Source organism: Entelurus aequoreus, linkage group LG09 (assembly GCF_033978785.1).
Source record: "Entelurus aequoreus isolate RoL-2023_Sb linkage group LG09, RoL_Eaeq_v1.1, whole genome shotgun sequence".
Lineage (NCBI taxonomy): Eukaryota > Metazoa > Chordata > Actinopteri > Syngnathiformes > Syngnathidae > Entelurus > Entelurus aequoreus.
The window spans coordinates 37,455,227-37,477,029 of NC_084739.1; the positions used below are offsets into that span (position 1 = coordinate 37,455,227).

At 41.3% G+C, this 21,803-nt stretch overlaps 1 protein-coding gene across 1 annotated transcript in view; it reads left to right on the top strand.

The window, feature by feature from the left end:
- The window catches only part of pik3ap1 (phosphoinositide-3-kinase adaptor protein 1), a 132,891-nt gene that overhangs the window by 235 nt on the left and 110,853 nt on the right, over window positions 1-21,803 (top strand). Inside the window, exon 2 of the mRNA XM_062058691.1 lies at window positions 19,257-19,344. The gene's annotated coding sequence lies outside the window, so the exon portion shown is untranslated. The remainder of the gene's footprint in view (window positions 1-19,256; window positions 19,345-21,803) is intronic.

A 21,803-nucleotide genomic window follows, 5' to 3' on the forward strand; every position in this document is an offset into this window, starting at 1 on the left:
TGACAACAGGACAAACATTTAATATGGTGATAAATTAATAATTGTTAGTTTGTTAAATGGATATGCAGCCACGAATGTCATATTTATCCGGGAGAGTTTTGATACCAATTTCCTTGACCCAGCCACACACAAAGAATTTGTAGGCCTACGTGTTTTTCCAAGTTTTCATCTGTTTTGTCGTGTAGAATGACGTCTGGAGCACAAGATAGTTCGATATATCTCGGAATCCCCCCCCCCAACAACGGATAATCCTTGATATCAAAGGACAAATCTTTTTTTGATAAAGTTTAGGGATTCCATGGCAGAGGTTGAGTTGTTGCACGTATCTGCTTTTTGCAGGAATATCTACCGTAGGCCCATTGTGTACTAAAAAGTCAGTGCACTGCTTGCTGCACAACAGCACCTGACAGAATACAAGCAATAGCAACATACTGTAGTTACTACTTGCTGGCCAATGAACCAATAGAGGTCCTGTCTGTTTTGACGCTCTACAATAAAGAGAGGTTTTGTATGAAGTGTAAAATGTTAATGTGAATTTTTTACTTGTTTTTGTTTGACAAAATGTATGTGTGATGTGCTACACACGGACACACCGTACATAGATGCCTCATTGAGTGGATTAGCCATTTCTGCGCTACGTCAGCGTCTCCGCCATATTGGATGTGGCAGATCTGCCCCTTAAACTAAAGCAAGGAAGTGGATGAAAGTTAAAATAAAAACAATAAAAGTTTTTTTTGTTTTTTGGAGGCTGGTTTCACCTCGGGAATCTACAGTATTGTGTGTGATAATTTGTTATAATAGTATAAATACAATCAAAAGTATTTTTTCAGTCTTACCCTTGAAAGGTAATTTCACAAGATGTGGTTTGGAGTGGACTCGAAACTGGTTGGTACAATTCTATGCAGCACATGAATGAGGCATCGTCTCCGTTCGGTTTTCTAATATGGCGGCTACGTCAACGTATGATTGATTCAGTGCTAAAGACGGCATCTACGTATATACAGGTGAAACAAAAAAAATTAGGATATCGTGCAAAGTTCATTCATTTGAGCAGTTCAACTTCAAATGTGAAACTAATATGTCATATAAGCTCATTACCATGCAAAGTGAGCACATTTATGTGTTTTAATTTTGATGATCGTTACAGTCTTTGAAAACCACACATTTTATGAGATTTTCAATTCAAGGTTTTCATAAACCGCAAGCCATAATCATCAAAATTACATCAAAAGAAGGCTTTACCTACAGTATGTTGAGTTGCATGTTATGAGCCTATATCATATATAAGTTTCACCTTGTAAATCTAATTGTTGGAATGTCTATGGATGTTCTCATTCATCCAGGTCATTGTATTCTCAGGGCATTTAATCGATTGCAATAGGACTGTTTGGTTTGTTTTAGAAGACGTTTCGCCTCTCATCCAAGTAGGCTTCATCATTTCATGCTCATAGACTTAGATTGGTCAGATCTGGTATTAGACTTAGATTGGTCAGATTTATTCTCGCAACTGGTGCAAAAACCTCCAATATTCATACTCCAAAACCAGGATTGTGTGCATGGGCAAGGATGTTTCCTTGCTATAGTAGTGAGGAAGGACAAAGACAGTTGTTTTTCTAATATGTGTGTGGCTGGGCCATGTGTATGTTAGTTAACCTAACTCCCTGACAACCTCAAGAGCAGCGCTGGGTATTGGGTTAGAGCCTATTTAGCTTCACTCGGGCGGAAGGCAGGGTTCACCCTGGATAAGTCGCTACCTCATCGCAGGGTCAACATAGATAGACAACATTCACACTCACATTCACACATTAGGGACAATTTAGTGTTGCCAATCAGCCAATCTCCAGGTGCATGTCTTTGTAAGTGGGAGGTTTCTAGGGCACCGGGAGAGAAGGTTCCACTGCATATAAAACATTTTAAAAAAAGAGATTCGGCCGATCCAACCCACCCCCACAGGTCCGGGGACAACTCCTGACAAGTCCGCACCACACCACCAACACCCCGCCATGGCACACACAATGCCCGCGAGCAAGGACACTCACCACCCCCACCATAGTTCCGCCGCCACTGAAGTCCCAGAAGACACAGTTCTCTTCACCCCTGGGACCGCCGCAGTAACCCTGACCCCTCTAAAAATGTCAGCAACCCGAAGGAGCCCAAGAGCGGTGCCACAGGGCCTTCCGCCAGCACCAGCCCCGGCTCAGTACGGCTGTGGAAACTTTAGAGAGCCGTACAGGCCAGGCCAAAAAGGCCCCGGGACTAGGCACAGTGCTGGCAAAAACCACAGCCCACAAGAGCCTCTGCTGGTTGAGGAGGTGAAGAGGGATGTGCCCACCCCCCAAATCATCCCACCTGTGCATGTGATGTGGGTGTGTGTAATGCCCTGAGAGTGTCTTGAAATTAGGAGGTCAGACATCACAGCTGACCTCCAGTCCTTATTGATGTGTATGCTGTAGTGCAAGGATGACATGTATGCAGGTGGAAACTATTGATGCAATTCAAATTGGGGGAAAGCAGGGGCATGGTGGGTCCCTCCCATAACAAGCTCCCCCAAAATGTAAGTGTCTAACATGCAGTTCAAATTGAGGGATAGATTAACAAGGGACAAGTCATGAGGACTGGAGCCCCATAGAGGGATCCTCAAACCCCCATCATGCCTCCCCGCAAGTCGACCCATCAAAGTCCTATAGTTGTGTGTGCTGTAAATAGGAAGAGTGGGGAGTCCACACACAGCCCCCCGACCCACCAATGCAGGAGGCGGCCGAGACATACGGCCAGGAGGCCAGCCCTCACAACATAGTACCCGGCATGCTTCTTGGGGCAGCCATACCCGGCCACCCACAGCAAACGAACTCTGCCCACGCTGCACTCCAAACAACCTTCACACATTCTGCACGACAAAACAGATGACAACTTGGAAAAGCATGGAGGTCTACAACATCTTTGTGTAAGGCTGGGTCATTTGGTATCAAGACTCACTCGGATAAATATGAATTGTTTTTGCTCGGACAAGGTTGCATTTCATGATTTAACTCCACGTCTATCACCATCTTTGTTGCTTTTGTACGCGCCGTTTACGAGTAGCGTGTTTTTCCCCGCCGTCTTTAATAAATTATAACTATTGATGTCAATATTGAGTCTGTGCTGAAAGTTTCCTTTATGATTGTTGCCTTTGGTAAAAGCTTAACTCTTTTATGTTTTGCTGACATTTGCTTTCTTTTATTTAGACACGCCGAGTTGGTGTTTTTTGAAACCCTCAGGCAAACATGTGTTTAAAAAATACAACTAATATCAATGTAATACTTAAATGGGAAATAATAAACGTTAAAAAATATATAAAACAGACCTTTAACAAAGTGATCACTGCAAACTCATGCATTCTTCAACTTCGCTCTCTTGGACTTAAGTGTGTGCTGCTTTTCTCGTCGTTGTTTCGTAAAATCTTGTACTCTTCTGCCCTTTTGATCACCTCTCTAGAAATGTTAAAGAAACGTTTACCCTTTTCGCGATTTGAACGAAAACGAACCAAATACAACGCAAGCATTGGGAATTATTTTACAGAGACAGGCTAAATGACGTTTTGTAGCCATTGAGAACAGAGCTAGCTTGACCACCACACATATTTAATGAGCGTGAACAGCACCTGACGTCAGTAACATCCAAGCAATATATGTTCATTGTGCTCCACACCGATTTTGAATTAGTGTTATTGTCAGTTTTTATTACTTCGGCCTGGAGATATTGTAATAGTTGCTGTTGGTTTGTCTCTCTTTCAATTAGTTAGTTAGTTAGTTAGTTAGTTAGTTAGTTAGTTAGTTAGTTAGTTAGTTAGTTAGTTAGTTATCAAAATAACAAAAAAACTCATGAGTGCAGATTTTCATGAAACTTGCAGGAAATGTCCAAAAATGTAATAATGAAGAAACGCTCACTCAGTTTCTTTCTTTTTGCTATAGATAACTCAAAAATGTATGGGTTGATGATCTTCAACCTTTCAGGAAATATCTAAAATGATATAAGGAACAAGTCATTACACATTACATCATTACATGATCCGGGTCATTTGTACTATGTTACCTTATGTTTACTTTACAAGCTTCAACTTTTGATAAACATCACCTAATATAGTAGTCGGGGAAACATTTATTAATAAAAAAAACTATAGCAAGAAAGTGTATAAAGTATACAGTAGCCCTGCAACTACTAGTAGGAATATTAAATACTTGGTTTTAGAAACTTTAAAATTATTTTGGTAAGCAGAGTAATTTGCTCGGGCAACAATCAAGCCAAGCTAGTTAGTGTTTAAAAACACTAGCATTTTCTGCGAGGTGAGGTCTATAATTTACCAGGAATCCGTCAAATGTTAGCCTATTTTTGTGCCATATTTCTGGTGAGATAAGCTTCCTTCTATGACCCTCGTTGCTATGGGCATTACATTATTATTAGGATGATTAGCATGCAAATCTTGTGTAGCCCCGAGCGCTGGCACATGCACATCTACCCTTAAATTGCTCTTTCACTCTCATTCCCATTAAGTTTTATTTTGGTAGCTTCTATTTGCAAAGCTGCAATACGATTGCACTTTGTGTCTCATAAGGTGGAAATGGGTTGAGGGAAGGCTCATGTTTTCAGGTACAGCCATACTATAGTAGTTCATTTTATTTACACCACTGAATATAGTTGATAATGATAATGTCAGTACATTAGCTATTCTCATTCTGCAGGCAAGTTAAATGTTGTATACGTGGGCACTACAATCGCAGGGGTCTCAGGGTTATTATATTTTGTTATGTTATTGTTTGAAAATCGGTTACTGCTCAAATTGATTGCAAAGTTCATCAAACAGGAGAAATAATAGACTCTCTATACTACATAAGGGTCGGTCAGATTCATTACTTTGCAAGTAGATTTACAAGTAATTGCAGTGGTACTTCAGTTTTTGTACGCTCAACTTTTGGCATGATTTGGTTTTTGATTAAATATTTTGCCAAAAGTTTTCCCCAGTTTTTGTCTCAGTTATAATACGACCAAACATTGCACGTAACAAACTATTGTTGTCCATTTGCAAGCGTATCATTCTACTGCACTGAATTGGGTGTCGAAACAAAAAGAATAGTGAAGAAAAATGGTGGTTCTATTAGAGTTGGAACATTAGACAGATCAACATTAGACAGGAAATTGTCAGAGTACATTTGACAACAGGACAAACATTGAATATGGTGATAATTCAATAATTGTTAGTTTGTTAAATGGATATGCAGCCACGAATGTCATATTTATCCGGGAGAGTTTTGATACCAATTTCCTTGACCCAGCCACACACAAAGAATTTGTAGGCCTACAGTGACCGTATGTATTTTTCCCATAAGAAAATTATATACGGTTTTGTACATTACAGTCTTTGCAGGATCAATGCTTACTGTACCACTGTGTATGTTCATTGTGCGTAGGATCTTGCACACAACACTTAAATGCACAGTGTATGTAAGAGAGAAATCACTTATTAATAATATTAATACATTTGCTGTTTAAAGAGTGTTACTCAAAGAGTGGGCCGCAAAGCCAGGAAGCCAACAATTGCAGGAACCTTGTCTTGTCCTTGACCTCCTGATACCATAAATGAGTGAGTTAAGTTTTGCGCACATAAGTGCAGCGCACGTAAAACTGGGATGATAGGGCTTATGTTATATTGAATGTCATCTTGACGAGACAAATCTCAAACCCATCCTCTAAAATATGCAGTCATTAACTGGTGTCACTCAGTCAGCATTATCAGGACTTTAATTACATCTATGACACTTTGATGAGCAAAGAAGCATGGGAAGGTAAATAAGCCTCAATAATATGAAACTATTTTGCAAATACATTTATATAATTTCCTTATTGATCACTAGTCTTTGGGCCAATATCTACCAACATCCAAATGCCACACACTATACAGCATGTGCAAACTATAAAGTTGTGTGTACTATCAGTGGGCATGTGGCCCGTGATCTACTAAGACCTCGTGTACAATTAATAACAACTGCCAAAGTGGCGCAGACCGCCTTATTTAAATGAGGTTTTTGTGTGTACTACTGGCATATGGGCCCATGGAAACACTCTTTTCTCTCTACATTCATGTTATTATGCTCTCCAAACTGTGGGGTTTTGCACACATTTATAATCTGTCAAACCTTTTCTGTAATATAAAATCACAATCTATAGAAAGCAGGTACTACTTTTAGTTTTTTTAAAAGCTCTGCAAGAAAAAATTCATATTGCAATACACTTTTCCATGTAGAAGATATACTAGTGTATATAATAATAAAAAAAGGAACGCCGTTAAAAATTAAAAAACGCCACCAGGCACCAAAAAGCATCAATTAATTTTTTTTTTAATCGGCCCCTTAAGTCAGCTAGCAACTAGAAAAGTATAAAATTATTTTGCTGACTAGATGATGTGTCTATTATTTTTTGTTTATGACAGTCCAAATATGTTGACACGCACTTGTAGGATGAAGGACTATCCGTCCATCTGTTTTCGTAGCGCAATCCACTTCCTATTTCAAAGCCGTGTGTGTAACTGTGTCAGTTTGCACCAGGTGTGTACTGTAACGATATGAAAATTTCATATCACGGTTATCGTGACCAAATTTCACTCGGTTATCAATATTATTGCAGTATTGTTGATTGTGCTCATAAAGTACTTATGTACATGCTGCAATCTTTTGTCCAAGTTATTATTTTGGTAAATAACTAAAATGAATAGACACACTGTTGGAAAACCCACTGTTAGAAAACATGCCATTTGCTATTGATAATATCATATAATGCATAACCATTTAAATATATTATAAAAAAAGAAAACATGTATTGATCAGCTGTATGTATATATTGAACACCTAACTCAAGTATTGAAATGGTTGAGGACTGGATTAATGCAACTTTCACTAAAATGAGTCAAAAACTAATTTTCTTAGGTGGTGACTCTAAAGGCCTACTGAAATGATTTTTTTTAATTTAAACGGGAATATCAGATCCATTCTATGTGTCATACTTGATCATTTTGAGATATTGCCATATTTCTGCTGAAAGGATTTAGTATAGAACAACGTCGATAAAGTTCGCAACTTTTGGTCTCTGATAAAAAAAAACCTTGCCCCTACCGGAAGTAGCGTGACGTTGTCAGTTGTTCACTCCCTCATATTTTCCTATTGTTTTCAACGCAGCTAGAGCTATTCGGACCATTACCCCATTAATTTGAGCGAGGATGAAAGATTCGTGGACGAGGAACGTTAGAGTGACGGACTAGAATGCAGTGAAATACATATTTTTTTTCGCTCTGACCGTAACTTAGGTACAAGCTGGCTCATTGGATTCCACACTCTCTCCTTTTTCTATTGTGGATCACGGATTTGTATTTTAAACCACCTCGGATACTATATCCTCTTGAAAATGAGAGTCGAGTACGCGAAATGGACATTCAGTGCCTTTTATCTCCACGACAATACATCGGCGAAACGCTTTAGCTACGAGCTAACGTGATAGCATCGTGCTTTAACTGCATATAGAAACAAAAAAAATAAACCCCTGACTGGAAGGATAGATAGAAAATCAACAATACTATTAAACCGTGGACATGTAAATACACGGTTAATGCTTTCCAGGCTGGCGACAGTTAACAATGCTGTGCTAACGACGCCATTGAAGCCTACTTAGCAACCGGACTTCACAGAGCTATGCTAAAAACATTAGCTCTCCACCTACGCCAGCCAGCCTTCATCTGCTCATCAAGACCCGTGCTCACCTGCGTTCCAGCGATCGACGGAAGGACGAAGGACTTCACCCGATGCGTTTGGCGGCCCAGAGACGTAGGAAGTCAAGGTGAGGTCGCCGGCTAGCGCGTCTGCTCTCCAACAAAGTCCTCCTGGTTGTGTTGCTGTAGTCCGCTGCTAATACACCAATCCCACCTACAACTTTCTTCTTTGCAGCCTTCATTGTTCATTAAACAAATTGCAAAAGATGTCCAGAATACTGTGGAATTATGAAATGAAAACAGAGCTTTTTGTATAGGATTCTACAGGGTACCATAACTTCCGTTTAACTGACTACGTCACGCGCATACGTCATCATACCGCGACGTTTCAGCCGGATATTTCCCGGGAAAGTTAAAATGTCACTTTATAAGTTAACCCGGCCGTATTGGCATGTGTTGCAATGTTAAGATTTCATCATTGATATATAAACTATCAGACTGCGTGGTCGGTAGTAGTGGGTTTCAGTAGGCCTTTAACATTGACCTCTTGAAGCCTCACAAGCAAAAGACCATTGATGACTTCATGGATACAATGTATAGCATGAGTTTATATCCTAAAATCACAAGGCCAAGCAGAATCACAGGGCACCGTGACATGCTTATTTATAATATATGTACTATTGATTTTAATAATAATATTACAAGTAGTCTGCCAATAACTGACATCAGTGATCATCTACCAGTTTTCACAATCTATGATGAAAACTACAGTAAGAGGAACATGGATGACAAAAAGACACTTTGAAGACAATGCACAGAGAAAAGTGTGAATGCTCTTAAGATCCTAGGGAACAACGTTGGTAAATGTGTACAGTGAAAATGATGTAGATCAGGGGTGGGCAATTAATTTTTACCGGGGGCCGCATGAGCTACCCGAGCACTGCTGGAGGGCCACATCGACAATATTTCAATTAAATTTTGCTCAATATTATTTTTGATATATACCGTAAGATAAATAATAATAATAATAATAATAATAATAGTAATACTTCAACATAGTGTGTGTAACAGCATTCCATGACTAATATATATAAATTAACATTAATAATAAATGACAGTAAAATAAGCACACGTATGACTGAGGAGTCATAGTGTAACTTTGTGTGGTGTTTGAGTTGTCCGACTTTTTGTGTGGCCTTAAACGCACCAGTGGTTTAGTGCTATGCGTGTTGGTGACAGATGACAAGTTGGTTTTGGCCTGGTTTGTACGGCAGAAAATGACTAGTTTTTCGAGATAGAATTGTTTTACTCATGTTTTTGGTGTGGTTATGTCCGAATATAAACAGTTTTGTTCAATAAAGTGATCGATATAATTCCTGTCCTCGAAGCATCTCGATAGACGTTACAATAATTGAACGGTGTTCAATTGAACGGTGTTGACGAACACCGTTAGGGCCGCTTGTTGTCACTGTCACTCAAAGTTGCATTGCAAAATTCCATAGAATAAATATGTTTATTTTGTTTAGAATTCAGATGGGATTTGATTTGGTGCGCGGCATATATACTTGCTGCGCGCAGCGGACGCTAAAGCAGTGCGCAATTGCGCAGGCACGCACCTTAGGTGAGGGGACGTTGCTTTGCAGTTCATGTGTTGTTGAAAACACGGCATTCCTCATCAACTTTTCTCTTTTTGGCGTCTCGGGTGTAAACCGTGCATCACTTGTCGCTGCATGTGCACCTTCACTCGCAGGTTACACACGGACACACGCCCATAAATAATACTTTTCAAAATAAAAGCAGCACAGTTGTATTGCGCGCAGGACATAGATGTTTTTTCAACTTTATTTTGTAATTGCAGTTGTTCACATTCACTCACAATCACGCATACGTCCACACGGAAGTAATACAAATAACGATTTTCAAAACAAAAGCAGCACCGTTGTATTGCACACTCGACATAGATACTTTTTTAAATTTATTTTGTAATTTATAATTGGCCTCACGCGGGCCGGACAGGGACGCACAAAGGGCCGGATGCGGCCCGCGGGCCGCAGAATGCCCAGGTCTGATGTAGATGATGCATATAGGAATTTTCTTTTATACTTTCTTGATGCTTTTTGACAAACATTGTTCATGGAAACAACTTGGGTAGAAGCAGAAGAACTATTAACAATGGATGACAAAAGGACTGAAGCATGCTTGTAACAAGAAGAAAACATTATATAGAACATTTATAAACACAAAGATTTATAGACATATAAAATAAGTATACAACATATAAAAACAAGCTAACTAGCATACTACAAATATGTAGGAAAAATATTACAGTCATTCATTGGACAGGTACAAGAACAACATGAGAGCCACATGGCACATCCTAAATAGCAACCTTAAAAATGGTGCTAAAAGAATTAACCACAATTTTCCGCCCAAGTGCTGCTGGGATAGCTCCCAGCACCCCCCTCGACGCCGAGACCGACAAGCGGTAGAAAATGGATGGTGTCATAACTTGGTCTATGGCGTGGTTTGCTCTCCCGTGGTGCAAAAGAATTGGAACGGACGTGGCGTGCAGGTAAAGACATAGTTTAATTATTTCTATAAACTCAAACAAAAGGTACAAACAAAAGGCGCTCACAGAGGAGGTAAAAAACTTGACTAGGAAAACAAAAGGCGCGCACAATGGCGGAGAACTATGAACATTAAACAAACAAAAACTTACGTGACAAGAGATGAAACAAGAACTAACGTGACAAAGAACTGTGGACATGGCATGAATGGGTGATGTCGCCAGGACGAACAACAGAAACAGAAAAGCCTATATAGTGACATGAAAAGTGAAAACAGGTGCGTGACTAACTGTGAACAGGTGCGTGACATGACTGTGAAAACGTGAGACAGGTGTGTGAGTCCAAACGTGGAACAGGTGAAACTAATGGTTGCTATAGTGACAAACAAAACCAGGAAGTGAAACAAGGAACTAAGGAAGTGTCCAAAAAACAAAACAGCACATGGCCAAACAAAAACATGAACACAGACATGACAGAACCCCCCCCTTACGGACAGATCCCAGATGTCCAAAAACAAAAAACAGGATCAAGAGTCATGGGAGGGGGGGAGGGGGACATGGCGGTGGGTCGCCAGACCAGGTGTCCCCGAATCCACCGGGGCAGAGTCAGGTGGCGACGACGCGTAGATCGCCGCTGTACCTGACGAGGTGGGCGACCTGGGAATGGCCATATTCGTGGCAGACGAGGAGGTCGGCGCACCTGGCGTGGCGGACGCCCATGGAATGGCCACATCCTTGGCCGACGAGGAGGTGGGCGCGTTGTCGTGGCAGGCGGCGAAGCTTGGCGTGGTGCGTCAGGCGGCGAAGCTTGGCGTGGTGCGTCTTTGTCTTGGCGTGGGTGGTCTTGGCCTTGGCGGTCATGGTCTTGGCAGCGTGGGTCTTGGTCTTGGACTTGGCGTGGTTGGTCTCGGTCTTGGACTTGGCGTGGTTGGTCTTGGACTTGGACTTGGCGTGGTTGGTCTTGGCGTGGTTGGTCTTGGCGTGGCGGTGCTTGGACTTGGTCTCGGTCTTGGTCACTTGGCGGGTCTTGGTCTTGGTCACTTGGCGGGTCTTGGTCACTTGGCGGGTCTTGGTCACTTGGCGGGTCTTGGTCACTTGGCGGGTCTTGGTCACTTGGCGGGTCTTGGTCACTTGGCGGGTCTTGGTCTTGGTCACTTGGCGGGTCTTGGTCTTGGTCACTTGGCGGTTCTTGGTCACTTGGCGGTTCTTGGTCACTTGGCGGTTCTTGGTCACTTGGCGGTTCTTGGTCACTTGGCGGTTCTTGGTCACTTGGCGGTTCTTGGTCACTTGGCGGTTCTTGGTCACTTGGCGGTTCTTGGTCACTTGGCGGTTCTTGGTCACTTGGCGGTTCTTGGTCACTTGGCGGTTCTTGGTCACTTGGCGGTTCTTGGTCTTGGCTTTGGTCTTGGCGTGGGGCAGCCACGGGCGGCGCTTGGCGGCGTGGGGCAGCCACGGACGGCGCTTGGCGGCGTGGGGCAGCCACGGACGGCGCTTGGCGGCGTGGGGCAGCCACGGGCGGCGCTTGGCGGCGTGGGGCAGCCACGGGCGGCGCTTGGCGGCGTGGGGCAGCCACGGGCGGCGCTTGGCGTCGTGGGGCAGCCACTGGCGGCGCTTGGCGTCGTGGGGCAGCCACTGGCGGCGCTTGGCGTGGAGCAGGTACTGGCGGCGCTTGGCGTGGAGCAGGTACTGGCGGCGCTTGGCGTGGAGCAGGTACTGGCGGCGCTTGGCGTGGAGCAGGTACTGGCGGCGCTTGGCGTGGAGCAGGTACTGGTGGCGCTTGGCGTGGAGCAGGTACTGGTGGCGCTTGGCGTGGAGCAGGTACTGGTGGCGCTTGGCGTGGAGCAGGTACTGGCGGCGCTTGGCGTGGAGCAGGTACTGGCGGCGCTTGGCGTGGAGCAGGTAGATCTTGGCATGGTCGAAAAACTGGTGGTGGTGGTCGTGCTGGTGGCTGTGGCTTGGCAGGTCGAAAGACAGGTGGTGGGGGTCGTGCTGGAGGCTGTGGCTTGGCGTGACGAAACTGACCCACCCCACCTGAACAATTCCCAGCCCTAGCCCCCCCCTCAAGGAGCGGATCCCAGACGCGCTCCCCGCGGTCTGGAACCGTCTTTTGGGGTGGGCGGAGGGGGTTCAGGAGGAGGGCAGAATCCTCCCCTCTAAATTGTCCAAAAGGTCTTTCGTTCCCCCCCACCTGGGCTTTTGTGGGTGAAAAAAAAATTTCTGACTTGGGCGTGGCATGAGTCCTGGGGGGCGGGGCATGAAAATTGGGTGACTGTGATTGACAGGATCTGATTTCTAAAAACATGTCTTGGTAATATTTAATCATGGATTTAGAGTCTTTGGTTGGATGTGGCTGACAAGAAAAAGAATTCAGGGGAAAAAAATCCATGACGTCACCCACTGGCAGCGGCGTGACGTCGTCCTGGGGAAGCCGGGCTGGCTGCAGCTCGTTTCCGCCCGGAGGGGGAGGAGCTTGCGGGAACGATGCGTCCTTTCCAATGCTTGTGGAAGCCCTCCCTGACGTCCTTCGTTGGGAGCGGCGCTTCCGGGACTGCGGTGACGCAGCGCCATCCTCGGACCAAAGGGAGCTGATCGGCACCAGTTTGCCGGTCGGACCCCACATGAGATCCCTGCGCTCCATGGGGGAATGGCGGAGTGTCTCGGCTTCCATGGCGCGCAGGACCTCCCACGTTACCTCGTCAAAATTGTCCCATTTTTTTGCGGGAGAGCTCTCGTGCTGGCGACATCTGTCATAACTCGGTCTATGGCGTGGTTTGCTCTCCCGTGGTGCAAAAGAATTGGAACGGACGTGGCGTGCAGGTAAAGACATAGTTTAATTATTTCTATAAACTCAAACAAAAGGTACAAACAAAAGGCGCTCACAGAGGAGGTAAAAAACTTGACTAGGAAAACAAAAGGCGCGCACAATGGCGGAGAACTATGAACATTAAACAAACAAAAACTTACGTGACAAGAGATGAAACAAGAACTAACGTGACAAAGAACTGTGGACATGGCATGAATGGGTGATGTCGCCAGGACGAACAACAGAAACAGAAAAGCCTATATAGTGACATGAAAAGTGAAAACAGGTGCGTGACTAACTGTGAACAGGTGCGTGACATGACTGTGAAAACGTGAGACAGGTGTGTGAGTCCAAACGTGGAACAGGTGAAACTAATGGTTGCTATAGTGACAAACAAAACCAGGAAGTGAAACAAGGAACTAAGGAAGTGTCCAAAAAACAAAACAGCACATGGCCAAACAAAAACATGAACACAGACATGACAGATGGATGGACTTCTCAGATGGAATTGTAAATAATGACAATATGAACAAAGTAGTTGAAGGCTTTAATAACTACTTCAAAAATAATTACACCAAATCTGTTCAGCGGTCATTGAACGCACCGTGAAAACACTCCTGTCTCGTAATTTATGCTAATGAAAACGCAGCTTGAAGGTTAAATTTGCACAATTGAATAGCTTAGTTTCTCAGGAAGCAATGTGGTTATATCAGTTTAGATTGGGGTATGTCGTTTCATAATGGGCAAAGAAGTTAATGCCTCTTGTTTTAATGTTGGCATTTAAGATAGCGAGCTGGTGCCAGTCCGTCCATGAGTTTATCAAAGTGCTATTATCAATTACCGTTTTTCGATCATTTTAATTTACAAAGGTAATACTAACTGTTAACAGTTTTACAGAAATTATCATTATTACCGTTTGTCATTACATCCCTAGTTTGCACGTAGATTTCAGACGTGCAAAATTACTACCTCAGAACAGTCTTAATAAATCTAATTGTGACTGCTGAAGAATTATACTTGCATCTTCTCCTACTAGGATTGTGGGCATTTTGATCATCATCATATACCATATTTTTTGGAGTATAAGTGGCTCCAGAGTATAAGTCGCACCTGCCGAAAATGCATAATAAAGAAGGAAAAAAACATATATAAGTCGCATTGGAGTATAAGTCGCATTTTTTGGGGAAATGTATTTGATAAAACCAAACACCAAGAATAGATATTTGAAAGGCAATTTAAAATAAATAAAGAATAGTGAACAACATGCTGAATAAGTGTACGTTGTATGGCGCATAAATAACCAACTGAGAACGTGCCTGGTATGTTAACGTAACATATTATGGTAAGAGTCATTCAAATAACTATAACATATAGAACATGCTATACGTTTACCAAACAATCTGTCATTCCTAATCGCTAAATCCCATGAAATCTTATACGTCTAGTCTCTTACGTGAATGAGCTAAATAATATTATTTGATATTTTACGGTAATGTCTTAATAATTTCACACATAAGTCGCTCCTGGGTATAAGTCGCACCACCGGCCAAACTGTGAAAAAAACTGCGACTTATAGTCCGAAAAATACGGTACTCTGCATATTCATAAAGACAGATTTTGCTCACCTAAAAGACACAGCCTTTTGCACACAAGACTAGTAGATCAGCTTTGCGTGTGCTATTAAGTTTGCACGTTTTTGAATACACACAAACCTTTATGTTCTAATGTCATGTAGCTTTTCCACCATCCACCTCTGTCTTTCTTCACCCTTTTGCTCCACTTCATTATTTTTCATAATTTCTTGGTAATTTGCGAGTTGGCTGTTAAAAACTTTGAGTCCCTTATTAAGTTTTGGCCACGGCGGATAAGAGGCAGGCCTGTAAGAGTACAGAGATAAACTAATCATCTTAAAACCCTAATTATTAGTATCTTGCTGTGACAGACTGTTTTTGCGAGCCTGCCAAATTGAGACTCAAATGAGGGAAGGAAAATCTGTGCAAGTGGTAATAATTTTAAGTCATCTCCATCTGGCTTGGTGTGGCAGAATTCATTAGTGCAGATTAGCACTGTGTGTACAAAGTAAATTAGATATCTAATAGCAAACATGGAGGTCCTCCCCAATACGTGGGCGGGGGGTGAGATGTAAGGAGGTGATAGGTATATATTTTAACACTATGACTTGTAGATTTGACTGCTACTTAAGTCAGCTGCTTCCCTAAACTGTTAACCTTTCACCGTGTAGGTGAGACACGTGATCTGCTAATCAAAATTTGTTTATTTGTCAGAATATGAAGGTAGTTAATTATATGTGTAAGGAGAAGGTTGGGGAAAAATAATACCATTGCAGGGAATAATTTGCTGACATGATTACACCAAAATTGGGTACACACAATCGTAAAATACATGTATTGCTTGACCCTGGTTAACCAGTGAAATAAATCCTCCTTCTATAGCCTTTGTTAATTTGTTTTTATCATCTCCAAGTGGTGTTTGTGCAGGCAGTTCAATTTGCATGTGTAATTCCACTGTGCAAATTGACAACAAGTAGATAATTCGAGGAAATAGGCTGGTTGCAGGCCCTTGCTATCTTCCCGAGCCTATTCATTTTGAGGAATCGCTGAGGCATGAAACTCATACATCAACTATTTCCTCACAACGCTTTGGCTTATTGTTCCCTAAAATGTCATTACAGCCATTATTTATGAAGCTAATTCATTTATTAAACCATATTTACTCTGGCAGAATTTGTCACATTCTATCCGTATCCTTGGAACAATGTCTGTCAATGCGTACAGTATGTATGAACATATTCAACCCAAACAAAGTTTTGACATGACCTCATTTGTCACTAGCAAAGCAGGATATTCTGCAATTATCAGTAGCTCTCTGTTTTATTTAAGATTACTCATTGACACTTTTGCGACAACTCATTATCTAATGGTGCAATATGTGGTAATGTGATACATGTGCGCCTCATTATGTAATAATGCAACGTCTTGTAATCAAATTATTTAAAACATGTTGTATTAAAATTCTAGAACACATTTTGTAATAAACTTTAATGCATTTGTAATAACTTTTTTAATGTTTCAAAAGTTATTACAAAATGCCGGTGTTCCACTGTTTTGAATAAAATGTAACACTTTGTTGCATCATACATTAAACCAGGGGTGTCAAACTAATTTTAGATCGAGGGCCACATGGAGAAAAAACTACTCCCAAGTGGGCCGGACTGGTAAAATCACGGCACGATAACTTAAAAATTAAGACAGCTTCAGATTGTTTTCTTTGTTTAAAAATAGAACAAGCACATTTTGAAAATGTACAAATCATAATGTTGTTGGGTTTTTTTTACACTTACATGGTGCGGTTAATAGTATTCTATCTTTATTTATACTTTCTGAATAAATTATGTGATAATGTTCATCAGTCAACTCATTGGTGGTAATTTTCAATCTATCAAGACAAAAAAATAATATCACAATTAAATTACAGGATGTTATTTATGAAGTTTTCTCATTTTCCTCGACTAGTGCACGAACATCATGTGTTTTTTTTTTTTACATATGTAGCATCATCTACAAAGATACAAATAATTGCTATTGGGACATCTAGTGTACACATTTAGAACAGCAGTTTCTTTCATTAAAAAATTCCGGCTCATTTTTATACTTAGTAAACTCATCCGGCGGGCCAGATAAAATTTGACACCCCTGCATTAAACCATCAAATGTGATGCCTTAATTAGAAAATTTACACATATGAAGTATTACTGACATAAAAATAACCAGTGCACTGAAATGTTGGAAGACATACACTCATGCAATATGGATTATGTTATGATGATAATAATAAACTATAGATTAGGGGTGTCCAAACTGTTTCCACGAAGGGCCACAGATTGAAAAATCTAAGGATATTTATCACTTTCAAACGTTGTAAAATGTATAGATTGTTTTAAAGAAAAAAATTGCTTGCATGTCAGCTTTCTGTTATTAGCGTTTGTTATTACATTATACCTCTTTGCTCTTTTTTTTTTTGGTCAAAAATGTGCCGCGGGCTGGTGAATGTGTGTTACATAATGCGCCAAAAGTGCAGCACCTGTAGGGTGTAATAACTTTTGCACTATGTAAGAAGTTATTACAAAATATGTCAAAGTTTATTACGGAATGGCTTCACAAATTGTAATATACAATTTGGCGTTGTTACATGATGAGATGAAAATGTATTACATATTGCACCATTATTCCATAATGCATTGTTACCATAAAAGCACCTGTAAGGTGTAATAATTTTGCAATATGTAAGAAGTTATTACAAAATGTGTCAACGTTTATTACAGAATAGCTTCACAAATTGTATTAAAACATTTGGCGTTATTAGATGATGAGATGAAAATGTATTACATATTGCACCATTATTCCATAATGCATTGTTATGGTGAAAACTTGTGTTACATAAATCATAACCCCTTCATTTTCACCCCAATAAAGCTGAGTTATCAAAGCTATTTTAGAATCTCTGATGAACTGTCTCTCTGACAGATTCCCTCCCAAATTAGTTTTACACATTGCAGCCAAACGTGAAGCTAAAGAGTTTTTACGCCGTGTCTACTGCTGCTGCTGACTTATGCCTCTGTCAGGTTAAAGCAGCACACTTCATGACAGTGTGGATAATTTGCAATTGTGAGCTATGAAGTAACCCATATGGGGGGTCATACATCTTTAATGTTACATGTTCATAATTCCATCACACCATTCAACTGCATCTCTTTCCTTGGACTTACCTGTCATCCACAGCGGCAGTGATGAGTTGTGTTTGAACTATTTTACAATATTGATTCGGTGGCATGACATTTGAATTAATACAGGGTGATAGCTGTCATATAGGTAGCCAGTCTCCTTGGCTCCAATAGGAGACAGGCTAGGTGGGGGCACTGAAGATAAGACGAAAGTATTTAGTGTGAAAAGGATGTAAAAGCGGATCAATGTAGAGGCAGAGAGACAGTCATGGGCCGACAGTGAGGTGGGGAAAGAAATAATAATATCTGTGCTCAATGTATTTATGTCAACGTCCATTTTATGCTCGGTAACACAAATCACAAGGACACAGCATGCCTTTAGTTTTCTACAGGTTGCACACACAATCTTTGCCCATACACTGTAGAACAGTGTTTTTCAACCTTTTTTGAGCCAAGGCACATTTTTTTCATGAAAGAAATACGGAGGTACACCACTTGCAGAAATTGTTAAAAAATGAGAAACTCCACTAGGTTGTCGTGCCTTATTTTGATTTTGTTGTTGTTTCCTGTGTGTAGTGCTTTAGTTTCTGTCTTGCGCTGTTATTTTGGTGACCCTTCCTGTTTTGTTGGTGTTCTCCTGTAGCAGCTTCACGCCTTCCTTTGAGTGCTATTGCCCGCACCGGCTTTGTGTTAGCAATCAAGACTATTTAAGTTGTGCGTATGCTATCCTTCTTTGTGGGAACATTGTTGATTGTCATGTCATGTACGGATGTACTTTGTGGACAGCGTCTCTGCTCCACACGCTGTAAGTTTTTGCTGTCATCCAGCATTCTGTTTTTTATTACTTTGTAGCCAGTTCACTTTTACTTATGTTTTGCATAGCCATCCCTATGCTTCAGTGCCTTTTGTTCATTTTAGGTTTAAGCGTTACATACCTTTTTTACCTGCATGCTGTCTCCCGCTGTGCTCTGCATATTGGGATCACGACAAACCATTCTCGACGCGTTCCGACTTCTACAAAGCAATGAACTACCTGCTGCCACCTACTGATATGGAGTATTACATGGTTACCCTGCGAAGCTCTACACAGCACAGGCAATAGACAACAGCACATTATTATAATTATTGATTTGCAAAAAATATTTTTTGGACCAATTAGGTGAAGTTGCATAATTTCCCACGGCACACCAGACAATATCTCAGGGCACACTAGTGTGCCGCGGCACAGTGGTTGAAAAACACTGCTGTAGAAGACCCATACAGAAGCCATGCAGTGACAGACAACCGGGGTGAAATTAGGTAACTTTGTAGCACTCCATTGAGCAGCAATAAGTATTTAGGGTTTAGCAAGCATAAACACATTAAACTGATGAGATTCATCAGCACTCTTGTGTCAAATCCACTGTGCCCACAGGCAGAGCTCAGAACCAGCGAAGTGCAGAGGGAGGGAAAGAGGGTAAAAGCACTGCTGCATCCTCCTCTGGAAGTTTCCTGGATAGCAGGTGATCACTCAACTCAAAAACAGACTGACACACAACTACACAATTACATTGTCATCGTGAGTGTAATGTTTTCGTCAGCGCCACTTTTCACATCAATTAAAATGTTTTCAACAAACTATTTCGGTTTGGTGTTCGTACACCATTTACGTGAACAACATTGCGTATAACAAACCAGTCTGTATCATTCCGAAGAATCATGTACCCCAACAACCCCACATGTTGGTGACTCAGTTTTTGTACTGTTTTTAAGAGTACTGTTGTAAAAAATAAAATAAAAAACACTATTGAGCTAGAGAAAGTGGTGAGTGGCAGCAGTTTGCTAAAGAAGGTGAGAAATAATTTATAGCAAGATAAGAAGGTGGCAGCCACTTGGTTCAATTAATCAATCAATCAATCAAACTGTATTTATAAAGCACTTTTCATACATAAAAGAAATGCAACGCAAAGTGCTTCACAAAGTTAAAAAGAATACCCCGGTGACCCATATCCCCCATTATCACATACGTACGCACGGATACAGATACCAAACACAAACACACACTCACACACATACACATACAACTATATGGACAAATGAGTACAGAGGAGACATGTGAGTAAACACTATCACAGGAGCCATCTGCACCAGGAGGTCATCAGACCATGGGCACCATGACGCTGGCACAAAAGTGCCCCCACAAGCACGGCCAATAACCCCTGAGGCAGATGGCTCATCTGAGGAACGTTGGAAAATAAAAATAATAAAACTTGTAAAATAGTAAGAACCATGTGTAGAGATAAAGAATAAAATACAAGTAAGACATATATATATATATATATATATATATATATATATATATATATATATATATATATATATATATATATATATATATATATATATATATAGTAAATGAATAATAAATAAATATCCGATCTCGGATAAGTGGAAGAAGATGGATGGATGGATGGATGGATAGAAATAAATAAAATATTGCATAACTAATAGGATTAAAAGTGAAATACAAATGACTTCAATAAGATAATTCATATCAAGTAAAAGCCAAATCAAAAAGGTGGGTCTTAAGCCTGCTCTTAAAAACATGAACGTTCTCCTCTCCTTCCTCTTGTCATATTGCTGTCTTTGCCATTTCTTAATAAACTGGCTGAATTGTACAGCATTCCAGTTTATACTTTATATTTTGTAGTACACCATGCAAAAGTATACACGTTTTGTAGAAATTTTGTTCAAATTTGACATACGGTAGAAAAACATTATTTTAATTTATTATGACAAAAACTACAAGAAGAGAAACAGGGGCGACAAACATTTCGAACAGTATGCACAGAGAAAAGTATGATTTGTGAGGAACTCGCATGGCTGCGGTAGTTGTGACCCCAAGATTCAGGAAACAGCAGGACGACATGCAGGTAAGAGTCTTTTATTGTACCCAAAATAGGAAGAGCAGTCATTCATGCAGCAAAAGGTCCTTAACGTAATCAATTCTGGAGGTTTATTTACTTTCATGGTGCTTTACGATAAACATTATACATGAAAACAACTTAAGATACAAAAGAACAACAATGACAAATGACAAATACACGTTGCGACCACTTCCCCGAAGACAGCAAGAACTTGACTCTGTGAAAGAAATACCGTGAGTATGGCTCCCTGCTCTTCGTGCACCGTTCTCATGGATAGGTTGGCTCTGTTAGAGGGCCGTGTCCGCCAGTTAGAGCAGAGTAATCTCGTAACTTTAGATGTTGCGGACACATCTGCTAGCGTTAGCTGTAGCGAGCTAACTGGCCCAGTTTATAGCAGCCCTAAGTGGCCTATAAGCAACAGTGAACCGGTTGAAACGCATAATAGATTAAACCCTTTAGCTAGTCCTACACCCCAGTCTACCGGGCACCACACTTTAGTCATAGGGGACTCCATCACCCGAAACATAAAGCTTAGCAAACCAGCCACAATTAAGTGTATTCCCGGGGCCAGAGCACCTGACATTGAAGCTAATCTTAGGGAGCTAACTCGCAACAGGCCTAGTAAACACGTACGACGGGCTAATCGCACCACTAGCTATGCGAACATAGTTGTACACGTTGGCTCCAATGACACTAGGATGAGACAGTCAGAGATTACAAAGAGAAACATAGCTAGGACTTGTAATCTCGCTAGAAAGATGTCCAGGCATGGAATACTTGTCTCTGGCCCCCTGCCTGCGAGAGGCAATGATGAGAGGTATAGCAGATTAGTCTCGCTTATCAAGTGGCTCGCTAGTTTTTGTAGACAACAGGGACTAACGTTTATTGATAATTGGCCATCTTTCTGGGGCAAACCGGGGCCTGTTGATGAGGAACGGCCTTCACCCTAACCAGGAAGGCGCCATCATCCTGGCTAGGAACATAGATTATTGTTTGAGTCACACTTGACTAACTAAGCTAGAGCAAGCTCGGTCACAGGCAATTACAGTGTCTGT